This window comes from Theropithecus gelada, chromosome 2 (genome assembly GCF_003255815.1).
Source record: "Theropithecus gelada isolate Dixy chromosome 2, Tgel_1.0, whole genome shotgun sequence".
NCBI classification, from domain to species: Eukaryota; Metazoa; Chordata; class Mammalia; order Primates; family Cercopithecidae; genus Theropithecus; species Theropithecus gelada.
Genome location: NC_037669.1, coordinates 95707885 through 95731298, shown reverse-complemented (window position 1 = coordinate 95731298; position 23414 = coordinate 95707885). Strand labels below are relative to the sequence as shown.

Below are 23414 nucleotides of genomic sequence, written 5' to 3'. Positions count from 1 at the left end.
CACTGCACTCCAGCCTGGGCGACAGAGCGAGACTCCGTCTCAAAAAAAAAAAAAAAGGAATAATTACCTACCTTACAAGGTTGTTGTAAGGATTAAGTGAGTAATGCATGAAATATATGGTAAGCCAGACAGATGGTAAATGATAAAATCTTAAGTATAGGACATTGGAGCAGTGTTTCTAAACACTTTAGGGAGAGTGATTAAAGAGAATTTTTGTGTAAGGTAGTACTTGGGATATTTTCAGATGTAATGAACGGAATACCAAGTACTAGCAGCCTAGACCTTAAGAACATTGATTGATTGCTTAAGGGGAAATCTAGAGGTAAGCAGTGCTATGTTTGGTTTGGCAACTCAGCACTTCATCAAACTTCTCTCTTCATAATTTTCAGCATATTGATTTTCATTTTTTCATAACCTCATGATGGCAATACAGTGGCCACAACTGCATCTTGCCTTCACACAACTCCTTCAAATTGGGAAGTGGAAAAGGAGCTGAGGCTTTCTCATCTGGTTTGTTCCTTCTGTCACTGAGAAAAATCACCCTGAAGAAGGGAGGGAGGGGTGTTGAGCAATCAGTATAACAGATGTTTTCTATCTTCCTCTGCCTTTCTTTATGACCAGCCCTCCTTGAAGGTCTCAGCCTATCTTCCACCAATATTTAAAACATTTTAAATACTTAGCTCAAAGTCAATCTGGAATACTTAGAATCTCCCTATTTTTAACGCAGCCATTCCTCTGGGTATACAGTGAATCCCTAAGCCCACTGCTGTCTGTCTTATGCACATAGTGAATTATTGTTTGGGGAATTTTTTTTTTTTTTTTTTTTTTTGAGACAGAGTCTCGCTTAGTCGCCCAGGCTGGAGTGCAGTGGCGCGATCTCGGCTCACTGCAAGCTCCGCCTCCCGGGTTCACGCCATTCTCCTGCCTCAGCCTCCCGAGTAGCTGGGACTACAGGCGCCCGCCGCTTCGCCCGGCTAATTTTTTGCATTTTTAGTAGAGACGGGGTTTCACCATGTTAGCCAGGATGGTCTCGATCTCCTGACCTCGTGATCCGCCCGCCTCGGCCTCCCAAAGTGCTGGGATTACAGGCGTGAGCCACCGCGCCCGGCCTGTTTGGGGAATTTTTGATAATACATTATTTAGTCCTCCCACTACAATACAAGAAAATTGAGTGTCAGTGAAGTTAGGTGACTGGCCACTAAGTTGTCAGAGCCAGGATTTGAGCTCAGATCTGACTTTGAAATTCATGCTTTCTTCATTATACCAAAGTGCCTCTGCCCACCATGGTGGTTCTGTAATGCGAGTGGGAGACCAGTTGGCATTTTCCCGGATAGCTGCCTCTATGAAAGGTGATTGTATCTAACAATTATTTGACCATGGTTTTATAGGGAAGATGCTATCAGTGTTCTGTGAATGAGATTTATGGCCTATCTCTGTACCTCGTAATTTAGTTTTAAGGCATATATATTTCTTTTTGCTGTTACTGGAAAGAAAGAAGTGAAGGGTGAAGGTCGTATATTTGTATGAAAAAAAATTACTTACTTTGTCCTATTTTGATAGGATAGTGGTTTGCACATAATTTGTGATATAATAGTTCTTTATGTGGTCATTGCAAGCAGGGTTTGGAGGGCCTGGGACAGATTTGCAACATTCATGGGACAAACCTGGTATATTATTCCTGAGCAGAATTGTTGATGCTTTATATATTGCTGAGCAGATATTCTCTGACCAAAACATTTTTTCATCACCAGGTCATAGTGCCTAAAACTTTCTTTAGATAGGCTCTCTTTTTTGTCTTAGAAGACTTTATGATCTTCAACAGTATATATCTTCAAGGAAGGATATGATGCCATCTCATACCTAGAGATCTGAATATAGGAGAGCTTTATATTTCTTGCCCCAAGCAAGTGAGAATTACGGTCCCTTGAGGAGGCCATCACCCATCTTCTAGGCTAATACCTGCCTTGAGCTGTGGGAATAAACATTTGACAACAGGTCCCTGCATCCTTTCAGATAAACATTCTGCTATAATTTGAACTGATCACTCACCTTTCTCTAGGAGTCTCCCAGGGCTACCAACTTTTACCTCAGTCAGAGTTTAGGCATGCAGCTCTTACCATCCTTTCAAGCCCTTTCATAATACCCTCTGGAAACCAGAAACTGTCTCTTTGAATGTGTTTTTTTGTTTGTTTGTTTGTTTGTTTGTTTTGAGATAGAATCTCGCGCTGTCGCCCATGCTGGAGTGCAGTGGTGCGATCTTAGCTCTCAGCTCACTGCAACCTCTGGCTCCCAGGTTCAAGCAATTCTCCTGCCTCAGCCTCCCGAGTAGCTGAGATTACAGGCATCTGCCACCATGCCTGGCTAATTTTGTATTTTTAGTAGAGATAGGGTTTCACCGTGTTGGCCAGGCTGATCTTGAACTCCTGACCTCAGGAGATCTGCCTTCCTCGGCCTCCCAAAGTGCTGGGATTACAGGCGTGAACCACTGCACCTGGCCTTCCTTCCTTCCTTCCTTCCTCCCTCCCTCCCTCCCTCCCTCCCTTCCTTCCTTCCTTCCTTCCTTCCTTCCTTCCTTTCCTTCTTTCTTTTCTTTCCTTTCTTTCGAGTTTTGCTCTTGTCACCCAGGCCGGAGTGCAATGGCACGATCTTGGCTCACTGTAACCTCTGCCTCCTGGGTTCAAGCAATTCTCCTGCCTCAGCCTCCCGAGTAGCTGGGATTACACGTGCCTGCCACCACACCTGGCTAAGTTTTTGTATTTTTAGTAGATACGGGGTTTCACCATGTTGGTCAGGCTGGTCTTGAATGAATGTGTTTTCTTCACATTCTTGTTCCAATGGAAACCTGGCTGTTCCCCAAGGGCAGTCCTTAGTCTGCATTCCTCAGTTGCTAGTTTATGTGTCTCTCAAGTCATGTACCTCTCTGTACTGCCATTTCTTCTCTCTTCATCAGAAACTTAGCTCTAATCAGTCCTGGTTGCATACACCTGTAGTCCTAGGTACTCAGGAGGCTGAGGTGGGAGGATCACTTGAGCCCAGGAGTTCATTGTTACAGTGAGCTATGATCACGACTCTGCACTGCAGCCTAGGCCACGGAGCAAGACTCTGTCTCAAAAACAGAACAAAGCAAAACAAAAAAAAACACAAAAACCCAACCCAGTGCTTTTGAAATACACATCACTAAACTACTGTGTATTGCTCATTCTTGTTATTTGGTTTCTTGTCTACTCGCATTTATTCACTTATTATTTTAGTACACTGAATATCCTGAGGAATATAAAGAGGTAATAATTTTAGCCACAGACATCCTGGTTATATAGAATTGCTCCTGTGTAGAATCAAAATATATATGCTCTTTTTAGTTGAGAGGAAAATACGAAAATCTCATTTTATATAGCCTTGATTAGAGGGCAATATGTAAGACAAAGAATTCTGCTTAGAGAGGAAAGTGTCGCCCTGGACTTAGAAATCTTTTTTCATAGATGGTATGTCCTGTGTTAGGTCTTACTTGGAAGAAAATTGAAGTAAAAAACAGCTTTAAGTAGCTGAGTAATTAGGATTAATTAGTAGCTGTTGAATCTAAATCCCTTAAGACTAAATTTCATTGCGGCTCTGTACCCTCAGCAAGACTTCCTTTCTTGATTGTTTTTCCCTTTAATATAAAATTTAAAAGATGCCCATATTGTCAGGTTGTTTTTAGTCACTAGACTGTCTTTAATAGCCTCTGATGTTACAAAACTGGAGTCATGAAATTGTTTTCACAGGAAATAGTGATAATTCCTTCAATAAACATCTGCTATTCTTATAAATATCACTCGTTTTTTTTTTCTTTTTGCTTACTTTCTTTGTTCAGAGTGGGAAAATAATAGTTCAATCTGCTTTTCTTTAAGTAGCTATATTAGGGTTCTTTCTCCAGAACGATGGAATAAATAGGATGTATGTATATATAAAAGGAATTTTACTAGGGAGAATTGGCTTAAGGCAGAGTCCCACCATAGACCATCTGCAAGCTGCAAAAGAGAGAAGCTGGTAGTGTGGCTCAGTCCCAGTCTGAAAGCCTCAAAACCAAGGAAACTAAAGTGCAGCCTCAGTCTGAGGCCAGAGGCCCTAGAACCTCTAGGAGGCTGCTGGTGCAAGTCCCAGAGTCCAAAGACCGAAGAACCCAGAATGTCTAAAGTCAGGAAGAGAGGAAGCAAAGCCCTTGGCATGGGAAGAGACAGGAGACCCAGCAAGCTTCTTATCCCCCTTCTTGCGCCTGCTTTCTTCTAGCTGTGCTGGCAGCTGACTAGGTGGTGCCCACTGACATTGAGGGTGGGTCTTCCTCTCCCAGTCCACTGACTGAAATGTCATCCTTTTCTGTCATCACAGACACTCAAAGAAACAGTGCTTCCCCAGCCATCTAGGCATCTCAGAATCCAGTCAAGTTGACACCTAATATTAACCATCATAGTGGCTGTTTTTAGAATAAAGAAGTGATTCTGGCTGGTTTCTCATTCAAACACTACAAGAAGTTTGTAATTTTCAGACTAGTAATACGTAAGTAAGCACTCTAGCTATTAGAAATTTTCCTTCTGTTATTTTTTGAGAGGGCTATGTGCCATACCCTCTCTCTGGCCACATACGTGCTTCATACCCCCACTACTATGCAGACCTCAGATGGCTGTGTAAAAACCAGCCATGTTCTCTGAAGTCCCTCGCTGCTCCAGAAGGTAGGTTTGAGAGGGTAAAAAAGAGATGGCAGACTCCTTTCTGCGCAGCATAGTTACAGGACCTGACTAGTTCCCACTCCTCCCTCTGATTATTTCAAATCCAGATGGCACAATTTGACTGTATGGATTACAGATATATAAAGGCTGTAACCAGTCTCCGAAACCAAGGCTAGTGGACTCCAAGTTTGGGATTCACAAGAGGTAATTTTATACCTACAGATAAATTTCCCGGGCCCACCAAATGAGCATATCTATAGTGGGGCCTTGGAATTGATATAAAACGAAACTTTGCAATGGGGATCAGAGAAAATTTTCCGTTAGGAGCCTTGAGATTTTTTCTTTTTCTTTTTTTGTAGAGAAGGAATCTCACTATGTTGCCTTGCCCAGGCTGATCTTGAGCTCCTGACCTCAAGCAATCCTCCCACCTTGGTCTCCCAAAGTACTGAGATTACAGGTGTGAGCCACTGTGTCCAGCCCAGGAGCCTTGACTCTTTACATGACTGTTTTTAAACTGATTATCCATTTTCCTTTGGAAGAACAGAAGACTCTTCCCACAGAAGATTTGTGACAAATTACAAAATTATTGAGACTTATACCAAAGTTTGTACAATCATATGACAAATTAGCAGTTAACTGAGTCAGAAAGAAAATGCTGTCACATTTGCAGTTAGTTTAACTACAGAATTTAGCATGTTTTTAAAAAGTAGAATAGGCCAGATGTGGTGGCTCACGCCTGTAATCCCAGCACTTTGGGAGGCCAAGGCAGGTGGATTGATTGAGCCTGGGAGGTCGAGGCTGCAGTGAGCTGGGATCACACCACTACACTTCAGCCTGGGTGACAGAGTGGGACCCTGTCTCAATAAAAAATTAATTAATTCAATTAAATAAAAATTAAAATAGAATTACCATACAATCCAGCAACCCCACTTCTAGGTATATATTCATAAGAATTGAAAACAGGATCTCTAAGAGATATTTGCACATTCATGTTTATAGTAGCATTACTAACAATAGCAAGAGGTGGAAGAAATCCAAATGTCCATCAGTAGATGCATGGATAAACAAAATGCCATATATACATGCAATGGAATATTATTCAGCCTTAAAAAAGAAGGCAATTCGACCAGGCACAGTGGCTCACGCCTGTAATCCCAGCATTTTGGGAGGCCAAGGCGGGCGAAACACGAGGTCAAGAGATCAAGACCATCCTGGCTAACATGGTGAAACCCTGTCTCTACTAAAAACACAAAAATTAGCTGGGCATGGTGGCACACACCCAGCTACTAGGGAGGCTGAGGCAGAAGAATCGCTTGAACCTGGGAGGTGGAGGCTGCAGTGAGCCGAGATCGTGCCACTGCACTCGAGCTTGGTGACAGAGCAAGACTCTGTCTCAAAAAAAAAAAAAAAAAAAAAGGCAATTCTATCATACGCTACAATGTGGATGAATCTTAAGACATTATGCTAAGTGAAATAAACCAGTCACACAGAAACAAAGACTATAATTCCACTTCTAAGACGTATCTAAAGTAGTGAAACTCATAGAAACAGAAAGTAGAATGTTGATTGCCAGGGGCTTGGGGAATGGGGAAACAGTGAGTTGTTTGATGGGTATAGAGATTCAGTTTTGCAAGATGAAAAAGTTCTGGAGGTTGCATAGCACTGTAAATATACTTAATACCACTTAACTGTAGACTTAAAAATAATTAACATGGTAAATTTTATGTTTTGCATTTTTTACCACAATTAAAATTTAAAGTCTTCTTAAAAAAAAAAAAAAAAAACTATTCTTGAAAAGGAACCCCAAATTAATTAGATCAGTCTGTAGAGCAATTTTAGCCTCAGGATATTGTAGAAAACAACAGAACAATCATCTGGCAATTGGTGGTGCTTAATAGCTGGGTTTGATAAGAGAAAGAGACAATGTGAATCTTGATAAATCCACTCTCTTTGTTGGGTGACAATGTGTATGCCCAAGGCTGAGCCCTCTATGGAGCAATGTTAGAGGCTTCACATTTGGTAGTGTTGGTGATAGACTTCACTAAATTAATCTAGCCAGTCACTAAAGAAATAAACAAGCAAATGAAAATACAAAGCCCAGAAAAGAGGGGAGCAGTACCTAGAGTTGCCATAATATGTTATCTAAAATATTCTATTTCCAATAAAAAATGATGAGACATGCAAAGACACAGGAAAGTCGGATCCTGTGCAGTTAAAGTAGTGAAGTTAGTATGCCTGTGACTGTTACCCTTAGAAAGGTCTACTCTCAAGGCTGGTTAGCATCTGGGAACCTGGATGTTGAGAGATTTTGCACCATTCCCTGATAAGAATGGATCACTATACCTAAATTGTTTGTGCAAACAATATGGTTTATGCTGAATGCCTACTTTTTTCTGGGAGTTTAGAATTTTAGTACATGCCAGGCAGAGTGTGCATATGTGACCAGCCCACACTAAAAATTCTCAAATTGAATCTCTAGTCCATTTCCTAGTACACAACATTTTATACTTGTAGCAATTTGTTGCTGGAGGAATTAAGCATGTCCTTCGTAATTCCACTGGGAAAGGAATCTTCGAACTTACTCCTGGTACCCTCTAGAATTCACCCTATGAGCCTTTCTCTGTGCTGATTTTACTTTGAATTCTTTTGATGTAGTAAATCATGGGTATGTGTATGAATCTATGCTGAATCTTGTGAATCATTGAACCTAAAGGTGACCTGGGGTATCGTTAGCTAGAGTAAACAAAGAAATAGGAGAAGACTAAAATAAAAAATGAAAAAGGAGCCATTACAGTTTTACAGCTGTTACCACAGAAGCACAAAGGATCAATGGAGACTATTATAAACAACTATATGCCAACAAATTAGAAACCCTTGAGGAAATGGATAAATTTCCAGATACATACAACCTACCAAGATTGAACTAGGAAGAAATAGAAAATATGAACAGACCAATCATGAGTAATTAGAGTGAATCAATAATAAAAAAATATCAACAACAACAACAACAAAAAGCCCAGGACTGGATAACTTTATTGCTGCATTCTACCAAATTTTGTGTTTTTTTTAGAGTCGGTCCTGTTATGTTCCCCACGCTAGATTCAAACTCCTGGACACAAGCCATCCTCCTGCCTCAGCCTCCTGGGTAGCTGGGGCTACAGACATGTGTCTTTGGACCTAGAATACCAAACTTTAAAAAAATTTTTTTAGAGAAAGGATCGTGCTCTGTTGCACAGGTTGGAGTGCCATGGTGTGATCACTATAATCTCAAACTCCGGGGCTAAAGTGATCCTCCTGCCAAGGAAGATCCCAAGCAGTCAGGATTACAGGCATGCACCACCATGCACGGCTAATTTTTTTTTTTTTTTTTATTGTTGTAGGGACATGGTCTCTATATTATACTGGCTGGTCTCAAACTCCTGCCCTCAGACAATCCTCCCACCTCAGCCTCCCAAAGTGCTGGGATTACAGGCATGAGCCACCATGTCTGACCTCCAAACTTTAAAAAAACTAACGGCAACTGTTTTCGAACTATTCCAAAACACTGAAGATGAGAGAATTTTTCTAATTCTTTCTACAAGGCCAGCATTACCCAGATACCAGGGTAAAATTGGGAAAGGACAAAACAAAAAAAGAATACTACAGGCCAGTATCCCTGATGAACATAGGGGCAATAGTCTTCAACAAAATACTAGCAAATAAAATCTTACCAAAAGATAATAGACCATGATCAAAAAGATAATATACCATGATCAAGTGGGATTTAACCCAGGGATGCAAGGATGTTTCAACATATGCAAATCAATAAATGTGATACATCACATAAACAGAATGAAGAACAAAAACATATGATCATCTCAACAGATGCAGAAAAAGCATTTGATGAAATTCTATATCCCCTTATGATAAAAACCCTAAACAAACTAGGCATAGAAGGAACATACTTCAGCGCAATAAAGGCCAAATATAACAGACAAACTCATAGCTAACATCAAACTGAATAGTGAAAAGCTGAGAGCTCTTAAGAATTGGAACAAAACAAGGATGTTCACATTCACCTTTCTTATTCAACGTAGTACTGGAAGTCCTAGCCAGAGTAATTGGGCAAGAGAAAGAAATAAAGGGCATTCAGATTGGAAAAGAGGAAGTCAAATTGTCCTTTCAGAAAACGTGTATTCAAAATTCTAAAGATTCCAGTAAAATATTCTTTGAACTGATAAACAAATTTAGTAATGGTGCAGGGTACAAAATCAACACAGAAAAAACTGTAGCATTTCCATACACCAATAATGAACTGGATGACAAAGAAATCAAGAAAGCAATCCTATTTACAATAGCCCTCCCCCTGCAAACAAAAACAAAAACAAAAACAAAAAAAACTAGAAATGAAGGAAGTGAAATACCTGTACAATGAAAACTATCAAACATTGATGAAATAAATTAAAGAGGACACAAACAAATAAAAAGACATCCCATGCTCATGATCAGAAGAATATGCCCATACTACCCAAAGCAACTTACAGGTTAAATGCAGACCCTGTAAAAATATTGGTGACATTCTTCACAGAAAAAGAAAACAATCCTAAAATTTGTATGGCACTACAGAAGACACCAAATAGCCAAACCAGTACTTAGCAAAGAAAAACAGAGTTGGAGGTGTTACAGTACCTGAATTGAAAATATACTACAAAGCTATAGTAACCAAAACAGTATGATATATAGACAAATGGAACAGAATAAAGGACCCAGAAATATATCTATGTATTTACAGTCAACTGATTTTCAACAAAGGAACCAGGAACATACATTGGAGAAATGATGCCCTCTTCAATAAATGGTGCTGGAAAAACTGGATATACATATGTAGCAAAATGAAACTAGATCCCTATCTATCCCCATATACAAAAATATACTCAACATCAATTAAAGCCTTAAATGTAAGACCTGAAACTATAAAACTACTAGAAGAAAACATAGGAGAAATGCTTTAGGACATTGGTCTAGGCAAAGATTTTATGGATAAGATTTCAAAAGCACAGGCAACAAAATAAAAAGAAATACAAATTGGACAGTATTAAACTAAAAAAAAACTACATAGCAAAATAAATAGTCAATGGAGTGGACAGACAATCTATAGAGTGGGAGAAAATATTTGCAAATTCCTAATCTGACAAGGGACTAATATCCAGAATATACCAGGAGCTCAAACAACTCAACAACAAAAACCCAAATCCAATAAAAGTGGGCAAAGGATCTAAATAGATATTTCTTAAAAGAAGACCTGCAAATGGCCAATAAATACATGAAAAAATGGTCAACATCACTAACCATCAGGGAAATGCAAATCAATACCACAATGAGATATGATCTCACCCCAGTTAGAATGGCTATTATCAAAAAGACAAAAAATAAGAAATGCTGGAGAGCATTTGAAGGTAATTTTTGTTTGTTTGTTTGTTTGTTTGTTTTTGAGACAGAGTCTCACTCTGTCACCCAGGCTGGAGTGCAGTGGTGAGATCTCAGCTCACTGCAAGCTCCACCTCCCAGGTTCATGCCATTCTCCTGCCTCAGTCTCCCAAGTAGCTGGGACTACAGGCGCTGGCCACCACACCAAGCTAATTTTTTTTTTTTTTTTTTTTTTTGTATTTTTAGTAGAGACGGGGTTTCACCATGTTAGACAGGAAGGTCTTGATCTCCTGACCTCGTGATCTGCCCACCTCGGCCTCCCAAAGTGCTGGGATTATAGGCGTGAGCCACCGTGCCCGGCCTTTTTTTTTTTTTTTTTTTTTTTTGAGGTGGAGTTTTGCTCTTGTCGCCTAGGCTGGAGCACAATGGCACAATCTCGGCTCACTGCAACCTTCGCCTCCTGGGTTCAAGTGATTCTCCTGCCTCAGCCTCCTGAGTAGCTGGGATTACAGGCGCCTGCCAACAGGCCCAGCTAATTTTTTGTATTTTTCGTAGAGACAGGGTTTCACCATGTTGGCCAGGCTGGTCTCAAACTCCTGACCTCAGGTGATCCACCCACCTTGGTCTCCCAAAGTGCTGGGCTTACAGGCGTGAACCACTGCACCCAGCTCGAAAGGAATTTTTATATGCTTTTGGTGGAAATGTAAATTAGTACAGCCATTATGGAAAACAGTGTGAAGGTTTCTCAAAAAAATTAAAAATAGGGTTACTATATGATACAGTAATCCCTTTACTGAATATTTAGCCAAAGGAAGGAAATCTAAATATCAAAAGAATACTTTTTCCCCTATGCTTATTATAGAACTATAATATTCACAATTGCTAAGAGATAAAATCAACCCAGTGTCCATCAATGGACAAATGGATAAAGAAAATGTGGCATACATGCACAATGAAATACTATGCAGTCATAAAAAGAATAAAATCCTATGATTTGTGGCAACATGGATGAGCCTGAAGGACATTATGTTGAGCAAAATAAGCACAGAAAGATAAATACTACATGTTCTCTCTTACATGTGGGAGGTAAAAATAATTCAGAGCTCATGCAAGTAGAAAACAGAATTGTGGATATTGGAGCCTATGGAAGGTAATGGAGGGGAGGGATGGGGAAACATTGGTTAATAGACACAACATTATTGTTAGATAGGAGGAAGGAGTTCTGGTGTTCTGCAGCACCGTAGGGTGAACATAGTTAACTAGAAATTATTGTATATTTTTAAAAAGATAGAAGAGAGGATTTTGCATGTTCACAACACAAAGAAATGATAAATGTTTCAGGTAATGGATATGCTAATTACCCTGATTTGGTCATTACACATTGTATATACATATAAAAATACCACCCTGTGTCCTATAAATATGTACAATTATTATGTGCCAACTAAAAATGAAAAAATTTGTTCTCGCCCTTTCCACTGAAAATACCTAGAAACAAAATCTACCAGGAGCAGTGAGCACCCTTTACACCAAGATTGCAGTCCTGAAACACCATTTCCCGTTAAAGGGAACTAGGGCCCTTTGAAAAAGTGGTTGATTCTATGATTGGGGCAGAAAATGCACAATCCCAGCATTTTGGGAGGCCAAGGTGTGAGGATCACTTGAGCTCAAGAGTTTGAGACCAGCATGGGCAACATAGTGAGACCTCATCTCTACTAAAAATTTTAGACCGGGCACCGCGGCTCACGCCTGTAATCCCAGCACTTTGGGAAGCCAAGGCGGGCAGATCACGAGGTCAGGAGATCGAAAGCATCCTGGCTAACATGGTGAAACCTGTCTCTATAAAAATACAAGAAATTAGCCAGGCATGATGGCGGGCGCCTGTAGTCCCAGCTACTCGGGAGGCTGAGGAAGGAGAATGGCATGAACCTGGGAGGCGGAGCTTGCAGTGAGCCAAGATTGCACCACTGCACTCCAGCCTGGGCGACAGAACGAGACTCTGTCTCAAAAAAAAATTTTTTTTTAAATTTCTTTAAGTTAGCTGGGCATACTGGTGCGTGCCTATAGTCCCAGCTACTTGAGAGGCTGAGGCAGCAGGATCACTTGAGCCCAGGAATTCAAGGCTTCAGTAAGCCGTGATCATGTCCCTGCACTCCAGGCTGGGGCAGAGTGAGGCCCTGTCTAAAAAATAAATAAATAAAAATAAAAATAAAAGGAATGGGTTCATAATAATAAGATAAAGAGAACAAAAAAAGTAAAATGGTAGACATAAATCCAACTATATCTTCTTCCAGATGAAATGTGGGCTAAAAAGAAAACCCTATATCAATAATAAAATTAAATGTGAGTAGATTAATTGATCCAATCAAAAAGCAAATATTGTCAGACTGGATAAAAAAACACGATCCAATTATATGCTTTTTACAGGAAACACACTTTAGTTTCAAAGATACAAAGAGATTAAAAGTAAAAGGATGGAAAAAGATGCATCTTGCAAATAGCAACCATAAGAAAGCTTGAGGGGCTGGGCACGGTGGCTCACACCTGTAATCCCAGCACTTTGGGAGGCCAAGGCAGGCGGATCACGAGGTCAGGAGATTGAGACCATCCTGTCTAACATGGTGAAACCCCGTCTCTACTAAATATACAAAAAAAATGAGCTGGGCGTGGTAGCGGGCGCCTGTAGTCCCAGCTACTCGGGAGGCTGAGGCAGGAGAATGGCATGAACCCAGGAGGTGGAGCTTGCAGTGAGCTGAGATCACGCCACTGCACTCCAGCCTAGGCAACAGAGAAAGACTTCGTCTCAAAAAAAAAAAAAAGAAAAAGAAAAAAGAAAGCTTGAGTGGTTATATTACAAGACAAACTGAACTTTAAAACCAAAAAAAGATACTATTTCAGATTAAAAAAGGGCATTTTTTAACAATACAGGGATCAATTCATCAGGAAGATATAACAATTTAAAATGTATATTCAGCTACTGTGATACCTCCAAAATACATTAAACAAACACTGAAAGAGATGCGCAGGGAAACAGATGATTCAAACAATAATAATTGGAGGCTTCAATACCCCACTTTCAGTAATAGTTAGAATACCAGAAAGAAGATCAACAAGGAAATAGAGGACTTGAACCCTATTAACCAACTAGGCCTAATATAGCCCTGGAACATGCCACTGAAGAATAGCAGAATATACCTTCCTCTCAAGCACACATGGAACATTCTCCAGGACAAATCATATATGAGGTTAAAAAAAAAAAAAAAAAACCTTAATACAGCAGAAGGATTTAAATAATACAACGTATGTTCTCTGACCTAATATAACTTAACTGCATCCTCCCACTCCCTAGAATAGTTATAGGAATAAAAACTATTCTGTCTCCAACAAGGAAAAATGGAAAATATCTGAGGTACAGTTATTACTAGGCATGTAAACAAATAGGAAAATACAACCTGTATTGATGAGAAAAATCAATTATTTAAAACTGACCTAGAATTGATACAAAGAATCAACACACAAGGATATTAATGCAGTTATTATAACTATATATTATATAAGCAAAAATCAAGGGGAAAGATTGAACTTGTTTAGCAGACACAAAAGATACTAAAAAGATTAAAATTCAGCGAGGCCCGGTGGCCCACGCCTGTAATCCCAGCAGTTTGGGAGGCCAAGGCAGGTGGATCACGAGGTCAGGAGATCAAGACCATCCTGGCTAATATGGTGAAACACCATCTCTACTAAAAATACAAAAAATTAGCCGAGTGTGGTGGTGGGCACCTGTAGTCCCAGCTACCTGGGAGGCTGAGGCAGGAGAATGGCATAACCCAGGAGGCAGGAGAATGGCATGAACCCAGGAGTGAGCCGAGATCATGCCATTGCACTCCAGCCTGGGCAACAGAGCGAGACTCCATCTCAAAAAAAAAAAAAAAAAAAAAATTCAATTTCTAGAGATAAAAATGTCTGACATAAAAATATCCATTGGATGGAAAATTCTAGCTGAATGTCTTATAATACTCATTCATTCATAGGGTTTCACTCCAGTATAGGTTTTCTGATGGCCATTGAGGTATGCACACTGATTGAAAGCTTTGCCATATTCATCACATTAGTAGGATTTCTGTCGCATCAGAACTCCTAATGCATAGCGAGACTGGAGGACATAGGAGGATTCCCCCAAATCCCTTATCTTCCTCACATTTATCTTTTGTAGGTTTGAAACAATTCTTGTGTGTTACTCAATAAATTCCTTCTAGTCAGCTCCTTTCTTCATTCAAGGGTAATTCTTCTAACTTCTTGAAAGTGTCTTCACAGGCATCTCTAGTTTCTGGTTTCCCTATGAATCAACACTTAGAACCCTCTTACTAGCTGGGGGCATGATAGTATTCATCTGTAGGCCCAGCTGCTTGGGAGGCTGAGGCAGGAGGATCGCTGGAGCCCAGGAGTTCAAGGCTGCACTGAGCTATGATTGTGCCACTATGACAGTGAGACCTCATATCTCTTAAAAGAAAGAAAGAATCCTCTTGGTGTTCCATCAGATAACTCTGATCCTTTTATTTCCCGCTTCATAGTCAAGTCTATTCTGTTCTCATCTGCTGTCAAAAGAAAACAGAAAACAGTTTTACTCATTTTTTTTTTTTTTTTTTTTTTTTTTTTTTTTTGAGACGGAGTCTCGCTCTGTCGCCCAGGCTGGAGTGCAGTGGCCAGTGAAAACAGTATCATCAAGAGACCTTAAAAAAAAAAGTCAGATTATGGGTGTAGAATGACATGACATATTTAGAACAAGAGTGAAATGTTAGTAGCTCAACTTTTTCTTCATGGGCAGGAAAAAAAAAGAGGTGGGGAAGTTTATCGGAGGAGGGTAAAAGAAGATATCAGGGACAAACAGATATTGAGCCATCACAACCAAGTTAGAAGGCCAACTGGAGGGCAAGTGACCAGTTTACAAAGGATGGTGTGGTCTTACAGAGTTAAGATCTTTAGTAAAATGATGAACTGTAGGTTCATTTCCAACCATAACATTGTATGGTTCCATAGTTCTCTGAAAAGATGTTGCAGAGAGAGGGATAGCAAACATCTCAAGTCAAATATGGGAGAAGGCAGAGTAATTACAGTCATGATTACTAAACATGAATATGTTGGTTCCTTTTAATTATCCTGCAGAGTATGACCTGAGGCCAAAACTCTGCCCAAAGACAATATGTAATGACTCTACCAATTGGAATCCCTTTCTAAGGAAATTGAATTGAAAGTAGGGCAAAAATGAGGAAATTAAGAACAGGAGCTGAAGCAGAAATTATGGATCAAGAGAAGCCACATCATTAGGAGCAGTGAGTATGAGGGGACAGAAATTGTAATAAGAAGGACTAATGAAGGGGACAGAAGATTCAGAATGAAGAAGCTGGATAGTAGTGGGAAGTAGAGAAATAGAAAACAAATGCTGGGAGCAGCTGGGTTGCATTTACAGTGGAACACTGGCACAAAGATTCATTTATTTTTGCTGCTTTGGCTCCTGGACTACCCTGCATCAAGGCACAGTCTCTGGGAGGCCCAGTTTTCCACCATCTGGTCTAGCCTGTGGAGCTTGCATCTTTTCCCATAGTGGTGAGAACTTTGAACTCACAATTCCCCTCTGGCTAAGATCCTCCATTTTCCTCATTAGTGTATGATTCAGGAAGACAAGATGTGCTAAATAGCTCATTGTCTGTGCATCTGTGTAAAGGCCTATCTACTTAGAAGGTTAAGGATTGGCTTCTGGAGCCTCCTGTGGAAAAAGATAATTAGTCTTCAACCAGACTAATACATGGGTGTTCACAAAATTGGGCATTGTCAAATCTCCCAACCTTGTTTGAATTTAAAAGGTTGATTATAAGTTTAGGTTTTTCCAACAGCAGAGCCTGAGACAAGGATGTAGGTGGAGTAGATTATTTTGAAGGTGATCTCAAGGAGCAAGAGGGAATGAGCAGGAAGGGTAAGACGGGGAAAGTCGAAAGCCAACAAAGAGTAAGTTATTGAGCTGGATCCACTGTGGGCAACTGAGGCTCATTTTCACTAGGGGCCCTCTAAGGGCCCATGTAGAACATAGCTCAGACTTTTCTTGTCAAAGGACAGGATGTTGGGGCATTTATGAACCAATTCTTATTTATCATTCTTTCAGGTTTGCCTGAGGGGATGTTTTTCTCATCCACTTCTTCCAGTTTGTGCCTAAGACCTGGCTGAACAGGCTTCTGAACTTCTAGAGGAAGCCTTCAACAAAATAGCCTAAGATGTTATGGTGTGTGCTTGAGACACGACTCTGTCAGGATGGCTACATCCATTCTCCTACAGCTGCACAAAAATCAGAGGTGGGCATAGGTGACTGTGGTAGAGAATACACATCTGTTTTAGGTAATAAGCAGACACTTCTTTTACTATGCTTTTAATATCAAAGAATTTTAGTGTTTTAAAATATGCCCTTTACCTATGTAGTAACTACTTCCGTTGTTTTCCAATACCCAAAAGTAAAGTATCTACAGAATATCTTGGACTGGGAAGGGCCTCAATTACATTTGTTCTACTACCCAGACACCCAGACACCTCTAAGGCTAGGAGATACTAGACTAACTTTAGAATTACCACTTTTGGGCCTCTCTAGAGTAGAATGTATTCGAAAGTCATGACCTTCTACATAAAAGTTCAGGTGGGTATAAGCCAAGATAGCAGGCCTCCCTGCCTCCCACCCCCAACGATTATCAAAGCCTTGGATGGATTCCCAGTGGACACAGCGTATTAATGCTTGTTTGCATTCAAATTAGCATGAGTTGTCCAAGGCCCGACCACAGCTAAAGTATTCAGGAGGCTGAAGACACTCTTCATGGTGGCTGTCCTGACTTTTCTCCCCCTTTTCCCTACCTGTGTCTTGCCTCAGTCTCCTGAATGACTTTCTTGCTTCTGGGTGTACAAAAGCCAAAATATAGTGGTGGAAACAGCACTTGCCTTGGATTTCAAAGCCTCACTGGTTATTAGGAAGGTATTTTAACAAATTACTTAAACTTACTCACCCTTAGTTTCAGTATCATCAAAACTGTGACAATATTATCTGTCTCAAAGGGTTCATGTAAGGAGCAAATGAAATTAACCATGTGAAAGAGGCTGACACATAGCAAGTAATTTTTATATGCTTTTTTTTTCCCTAATATTCTGGCTTTGCCTCACTGTTTTGGTTTGAACTCTAGCTTAATTCAACTGAAATGTTCTGTGATTGCCAATTATATACTGCTGAAAATTGTGTGTGTGTGTGTGTGCAGGTATGTGTGTGTGTGTTTGTTGGGGGTGGGATGCAGAAAGTGCAGCTGGGTAGATTTTGGCACTAGTAAAGACCTCTATCAGGGGTCAATGATCTTTTGATTCATTGTAGCATCACCAGCCTAGTAATAGAGGGCTGGCTTAGAAACCAATTTGGAACAACCTGAGATTTTCATTTTCATCTAGCCCTTGAGAAAGGCTACAGAAAGACCAAAGCAGATCCCCCAGTATCCCACTTCCTTTCCTTTCCTACTAGGGCCATAACCACCCCTTTAGCCTTTCAGATTCTAAGGCTCCCGTCAAAGCCACAGGCACCCCAAGCTCAGGTCCTCTGATTTTATGCTCCCTCTACTCCTACCAATGACTATGTGCCTTTTCCAGCCTCTGCAGATCGGCGTCCGATGAGGGTAAAAGGATAGGCAATGGGATTTCTACCTCCCTCCAAATTGCAAATATGGCTGTTCTGTCTTCCCTCAAGCTTTCCAGTCTGGACTGGATTTACCCCTCTCTGCTCCCAGCATGGTTGGCCTTTCACAGGTGGCCTGTCCCCATCTCCAACTTTCCCTTTGCTGTGACTCCCTCATTTCTACAAGGTCCCTCTCTGAGGATGTAAAGATAAGGGGGTGAGGTTGTCCAAGACAGACATTGAGATCTGAAATGGGATCCTTTTGAGTGACACTAGCCTAATCTAACCACTGTGGATGCCCTTCAGTGCCTAGAAAATCTTTAAATAACTAATGCCCTGAACTGTATTTGGAAGAATCCATATGTGATAGTTCATTTTACATGTTAACTTGAATGGGCCATAGTGTGCCCAGATATTTGGTTAAACATTATTCTGAGTGTCTGTGGAGGTATTTCTGGATGAGATTAACATCTGAATCTGTAGACTGATTGCCCTTTTTAACATGAGTGAGCCTCATCCAAACCATTGGAGATGTGAGTCGAAGGAAGACTGAGAAAGGGAGAATTTCCTCTTTCTGACTGTCTTCTGGCTGGGACATTGGTCTTCTCCCACTTTTGGTAATACGGTTTAGATCTCTGTCCCTGCCCAAATCTCATGTCAAATTGTAATTCCCAATGTTGGAGGTGGGGCCTGATGGGAGGTGATTGGATCATAGGGATGGATTTGCCCCTTGGCTCTGTGTTGAGATAGTGAGTGAGACCTGGTTGTTTAGAAGTGTGTAGCACCTCCCTCCTCCCCCAGCCTTGGGCCTTCTGTTGCCACATAAGACATCTGCTCCCATGTTGCCTTCTCCCATGAGCTCCCTGAGACCTCCCCAGAAGCAGATGCTACCATGATTCCTATACAGCCTGCAGAACTGTGAGCCAATTAAACCTCTTTTCTTTATAAAGTGCCCAATCTCAGGCATTTCTTTATAGCAGTGCGAGGACAGACTTAACACATTTGGATTCAGACTAGGACTCAGACTGTAAGTTACACTAGCAGCTTTTCTGCTTCTCAGGCCTATAGTTCTTGGACTACAACTATACCTTCAGCTCTCCTGGGTCTTCAGATTGCATGTCTTGAGATTTCTTAGCCATATATATTATATACATATAATCCTTGGTCATAGGTCAATCACATTCCAATCTGCATTAAAAACAACTCTGGCAAAGTGGGGTTTTATAGAAAGATGAGAAATACAAACTTTCCATTCGGACTGGGATTTCCATTTTAGTAGATCAATAATCTAAGATCTTAACCCATCTTGAAATGTCAGTCCTCTGCTTCCAGCCTCTTCTCATATGCCTATCTCAAAACCATTTATTTCTTGTTTGCTTGTTTTTTTTTCCTCTGTACATTTGGGAATTCTAATTACCAGGAATGTGTGTGTATCTAAAACAAAGGCTATGTGTTGTATTATACCACTATCTCAGAGCTCTGGCCCACTTTAAACAGGTTTTGTATAGTTCCACCTTGGTCAAAGATAGGGTGTTCCTTTCTATCACCATCATTCCACAAGGTTACCAAGTCTTTCATCTTGGGGGAGAGGTTAGGGTGCTTCAAATTCTCTGTCAGATGGGCAGAATCTCAGGGCACAAACTGAGTGACAAAACTGAGGCTCTGGGCTGGCCACTGGCAATTGGTAGTCCTTACTAGCTGACAACTCTTTGGTGACATGCTTCCAGGCCATTGCTTAGTAGGAGTCCGAATGATTACAGGCTCACTGGTCAGTGGTTCATAGTATAGTTGGTCATTTTGGCTCCTCCCATTCCTTTCTTCTTTCTCAGCAAGGCAAGAATGTTTTTCACCTTACTAAAGACTTCTAATGGCCTAACTCACTACAGTCTTTGTCCCTTTTTTTTCCAGTCCCATAGTGTGTAACTCTTGTCTACCTAGGTAGGGCAGGGGAGGAGAAGGGAGCCTTGGTTTACAAGTAAAATTATAATTTAGTGTGGGGCAATCACATTGATCAATATTTCAAAATCTACTCATTCATGCTTTGAAACCCATAAAGTACTATTTCCTTCTCTTTCTACTTGATTGGTGGCTGCTTCTCAGTCTCCTTTGTTGGGTCCTCCTTACCCTTTTTGATGTCATCCCTCCAGGATGGCTAGATAGTAGAAAAGAAAGTTGGCTGGCACAGTGGCTCACACCTGTAATCCTAGCACTTTGGAAGGCCGAGGCAGATGGATTGCCTGAGCTCAGGAGTTTGAGACCAGCCTGGATAACACGGTGAAACCCCATCTCTACTAAAATACAAAAAATTAGCTGGGCATGGTGGCATGCACCTGTAATCCCAGCTACTCAGGAGGCTGAGACGAGAATCACTTGAACCCGGGAGGTGGAGGTTGTAGTGAGCTGAGACTGGGCCACTGCACTCCAGCCTGGGCGACAGAGTGAGACTCCATCCAAAAAAAAAAAAAAAAGAGAGAAAGAAAATAAAGTTTTATTCACATCAGTTTACAAACTCGGAGAGAGAGTCTCTGGCTTGAACTGAAAGTGGTGCTCTCTCTAAAGAACAAAGAGAAGGTTAGAGATTTTACAAAAAAGAGGAATGTTACATATTGCTCTTTGAGAAAGTCCATTGGCACTAATAAGGGTGTGGGAAGCTGGCAAGCTCCAATTGGTGAGCAACTGCAGTGGGCAAAATTAGTCCCAGAGTTGCAGCAAGTTATCTCAGAAGCTATAGATAAAACTGGTTTGGGCTTATAATAAACAATTTCGGCAGTCAAGCTTACAGAGAATAACATTCCTGGAGCAATGTTTTGTACCCTGAGTGCTTCCCCCAGCTAATTTCTTGACTTTGTTTTATTAGATACAACAAGAATGACCCAATTCTTATGATCAGCTTTCACATTTCTTAGCATTTACCACCACCTGACACATTTTTATATTTGTTTTCTGTTTACCCCACTAGAAATGTAAGCTCCATGAGAACAGAGACTTTACCACTTTATTTATGTCCTTAGTGCCCAGAACAGTATTTGGCACATGGCAAGTACTCAGTAGTTGAATGAATGAATGAATGAATCAATCAATCAATCAATCAATCAATCAATCAAGGCTGAAGTTTAAGTATGTTGTTTAATGAATGCCAGGAGAGAACATAAAGAAATAAACAGAATAAGCCTGGCATGGTGGCTCACACCTGTAATTCCAGCACTTTGGAAGGCCGAGGTGGGTGGATCACCAGAGGTCAGGAGTTGGAGACCAGCCTGGCCAACATGGTGAAACCCCGTCTCTACTAAAAATACAAAAAATTAGTCAGGCATGGTGGCACGTGCCTGTAATCCCAGCTGCTCAGGAGGCTGAGGCAGGAGAATCGCTTGAACCTGGGAGGTGGAAGTTGCAGTGAGCCAAGACTGCGCCACTGCACTCCAGCCTGGGAAACAAAAGCGAAACTCCATCTCAAAAAAAAAAAAAAAAAAGACATAAACAGAATAACAAGAACCTTGCTCATTCAATAAACATTCATCTACGACCTATGTGGCTTCAGCTTTGTACTAGGTGCTAAATACATGGGATCCATGCAGACATGGCCTTTGCCCTGTTGGAGACTTGTTCCAACCATAGTCCCATATAGGGGTGTCAATTCCAGAAGTCCAAACCTAAGAGACTGAAGACCAAAGAGAGGATCAGAGTTCCAGTTTCCTTTATACATACCTCACTTTACCCAGGGTGATGGACAGCTAGAATAACCTCCTCTTTCAGGGGAGAGATGTCCCTACCATTTGCACATTACCTTGCACCTTCAACTTGATTACTATTTAATATCATAGCTCCAATATGTCATCATGTGCGCAAGAGATACACCACAGTAAGCGAATTCACAAGAGGGTGATTTATAAGCCATGTTATTATTCATTATGAGAAATAATGTTATGAGAACTGCATAGGTTCAAGAAGAGACCAGAAAAGTCACCTACTAGATAATTCAGACATGAAGGTTACTCCCTATCAACCTCAATTGAAATGCAAATCAAAACAGAAATGTCCAACTCTCTTAGGAGGCAACAAGCATCCTGAGACCCTGGGTCCTGTCTTTCATCTCTGCACCCTTCCGGTCTGAAACAGCGGCCAGTTCTTGTTTGATGTAAGGAATAGTAGTACCCAAGGGCTCAGGAGTTCCGCCTCTCTTCTCCAGCTCTAGGCAAAGAAACGAACCATAGAGATGTGGCTTCCTAGAGATCCGGGATGAGGGGGGGCGGTGCAACCGGAAGTCGCAGTATCCTCGGCTCGGCCATTATTCTGTGCCTCGGCTGCCGCAAGGGCTAGTTCCTGTGTCATCTCCTAGCGGCCTGGCGCCGAGGCGGCGGTACCCAAGGCTGGAGCCGCAGCGGGAGACCCCGGTGAGCGGGGTGGGCTCGAGGGCGGGTGGGCGTGCAGGGAAGGCGACCCGGGACGCGGGCCTGAGCTTGCTGGGACTGCACAGCCCTCGGTAGCCCTTCCCGGGCCCTGACCCCCGGCACGGTCCGTTCCCAGCTCCGTGTTGGGGGTCGACGTCGTGGCCTCGGCTGGGCACGCAGCCGGCCCGGAGGAGGTACTGAGGACAGCAGCTCCGAGTCTGTGTGTGTCTGTGGACGAGTGCTCCTGTCTAACGGACTCCACTGGCGCTTTGAGAAGAGCTGCCTCAGCAGCCTGCGCCCCCAGCTCAGGCCTTTCTGCTCTTCCTCAGTTTTCTCTGAGGCTAATGCACAGAAACATTCTGAGGCTTCTCTATACCCATGGCGCCCAGACTCCTGAGGACGGATTTTTGTTTGTTTGTTTTAAGGGATGGAACAATTTTAGTTTTTTTAGTCTTTTAGTTTTGTAATATAATGGTATTTAAAAATCAAACTTGAAACCACCCATACTACCATTACTTCAGGCAATACATTTTCACCCAAAGTACTAAGACCGTAAACTCAGAATAAATGCTGGCCTTACGCGCGCGCGCGCACACCCACACACCCACACACACACACGCACACTCATTGCCAACCTGTCAGCGACGATTGTTACTGGTTTTCTCTTTTTGCAGCTTGCCAGATTAAAGCTTTGTCGTGGACTGGTGTTTGGAAACCGTTGTTTTAGAACAGTTGTTGTTTGGGTTTCATAAGTCTCTTCGTAGATGGAATTGTTTTGGACTTCTGGAATTAGAATCCCTGAATTCAGAATTTGCTCCCATATTTCAACTAGCTAAGTGGCTTTGAGTGGATTCGCTCCTCTGATCCTTTTGTTCTTTTCAACTTCTGCCTTGAAAACCTTTTGTGAGACGCAAATAAAATGTATGTTTAAGAATTTGTTATTTTTATGTTATTTGAAAATTATTCGAAATTCTTTTTTAAAATTCCTTTCCATTACCCCCAGATCAGTTACCAAGGACTGCCAAGTTTTTCTCAATTATCTTATCCCTACTGGGGGATGAGTAAGTTCCTACTTCGTTTAGAACTTAAGTCATGTGTTTATTACAAAAACCTAACTGATCTTTCTTGATATCCAGTCCTCTCACCCCCACCATTCCTCACTAATAGAATCCTGACACAACTACACTCTCCTCATGCTCGGAGTGGAATAGGTCTTTCTAATTTTGG

General features: G+C 41.4%; 1 protein-coding gene across 11 annotated transcripts in view; it reads left to right on the top strand.

Moving 5' to 3' along the window:
- The window catches only part of LOC112619021 (zinc finger protein 197), a 56180-nt gene that overhangs the window by 11511 nt on the left and 21255 nt on the right, over positions 1 to 23414 (top strand). For 4 of the 11 annotated variants that reach the window (XM_025376776.1, XM_025376774.1, XM_025376778.1 and 1 more), the window contains exon 1: positions 22066 to 22190. The exons of 5 other annotated variants lie outside the window; for them this stretch is intronic. The gene's annotated coding sequence lies outside the window, so the exon portion shown is untranslated. Of the gene's footprint in view, positions 1 to 22061; positions 22191 to 23414 lie in introns of those variants that run through there. 2 more of the 11 variants (XM_025376777.1, XM_025376769.1) reach the window with 1 other exon arrangement.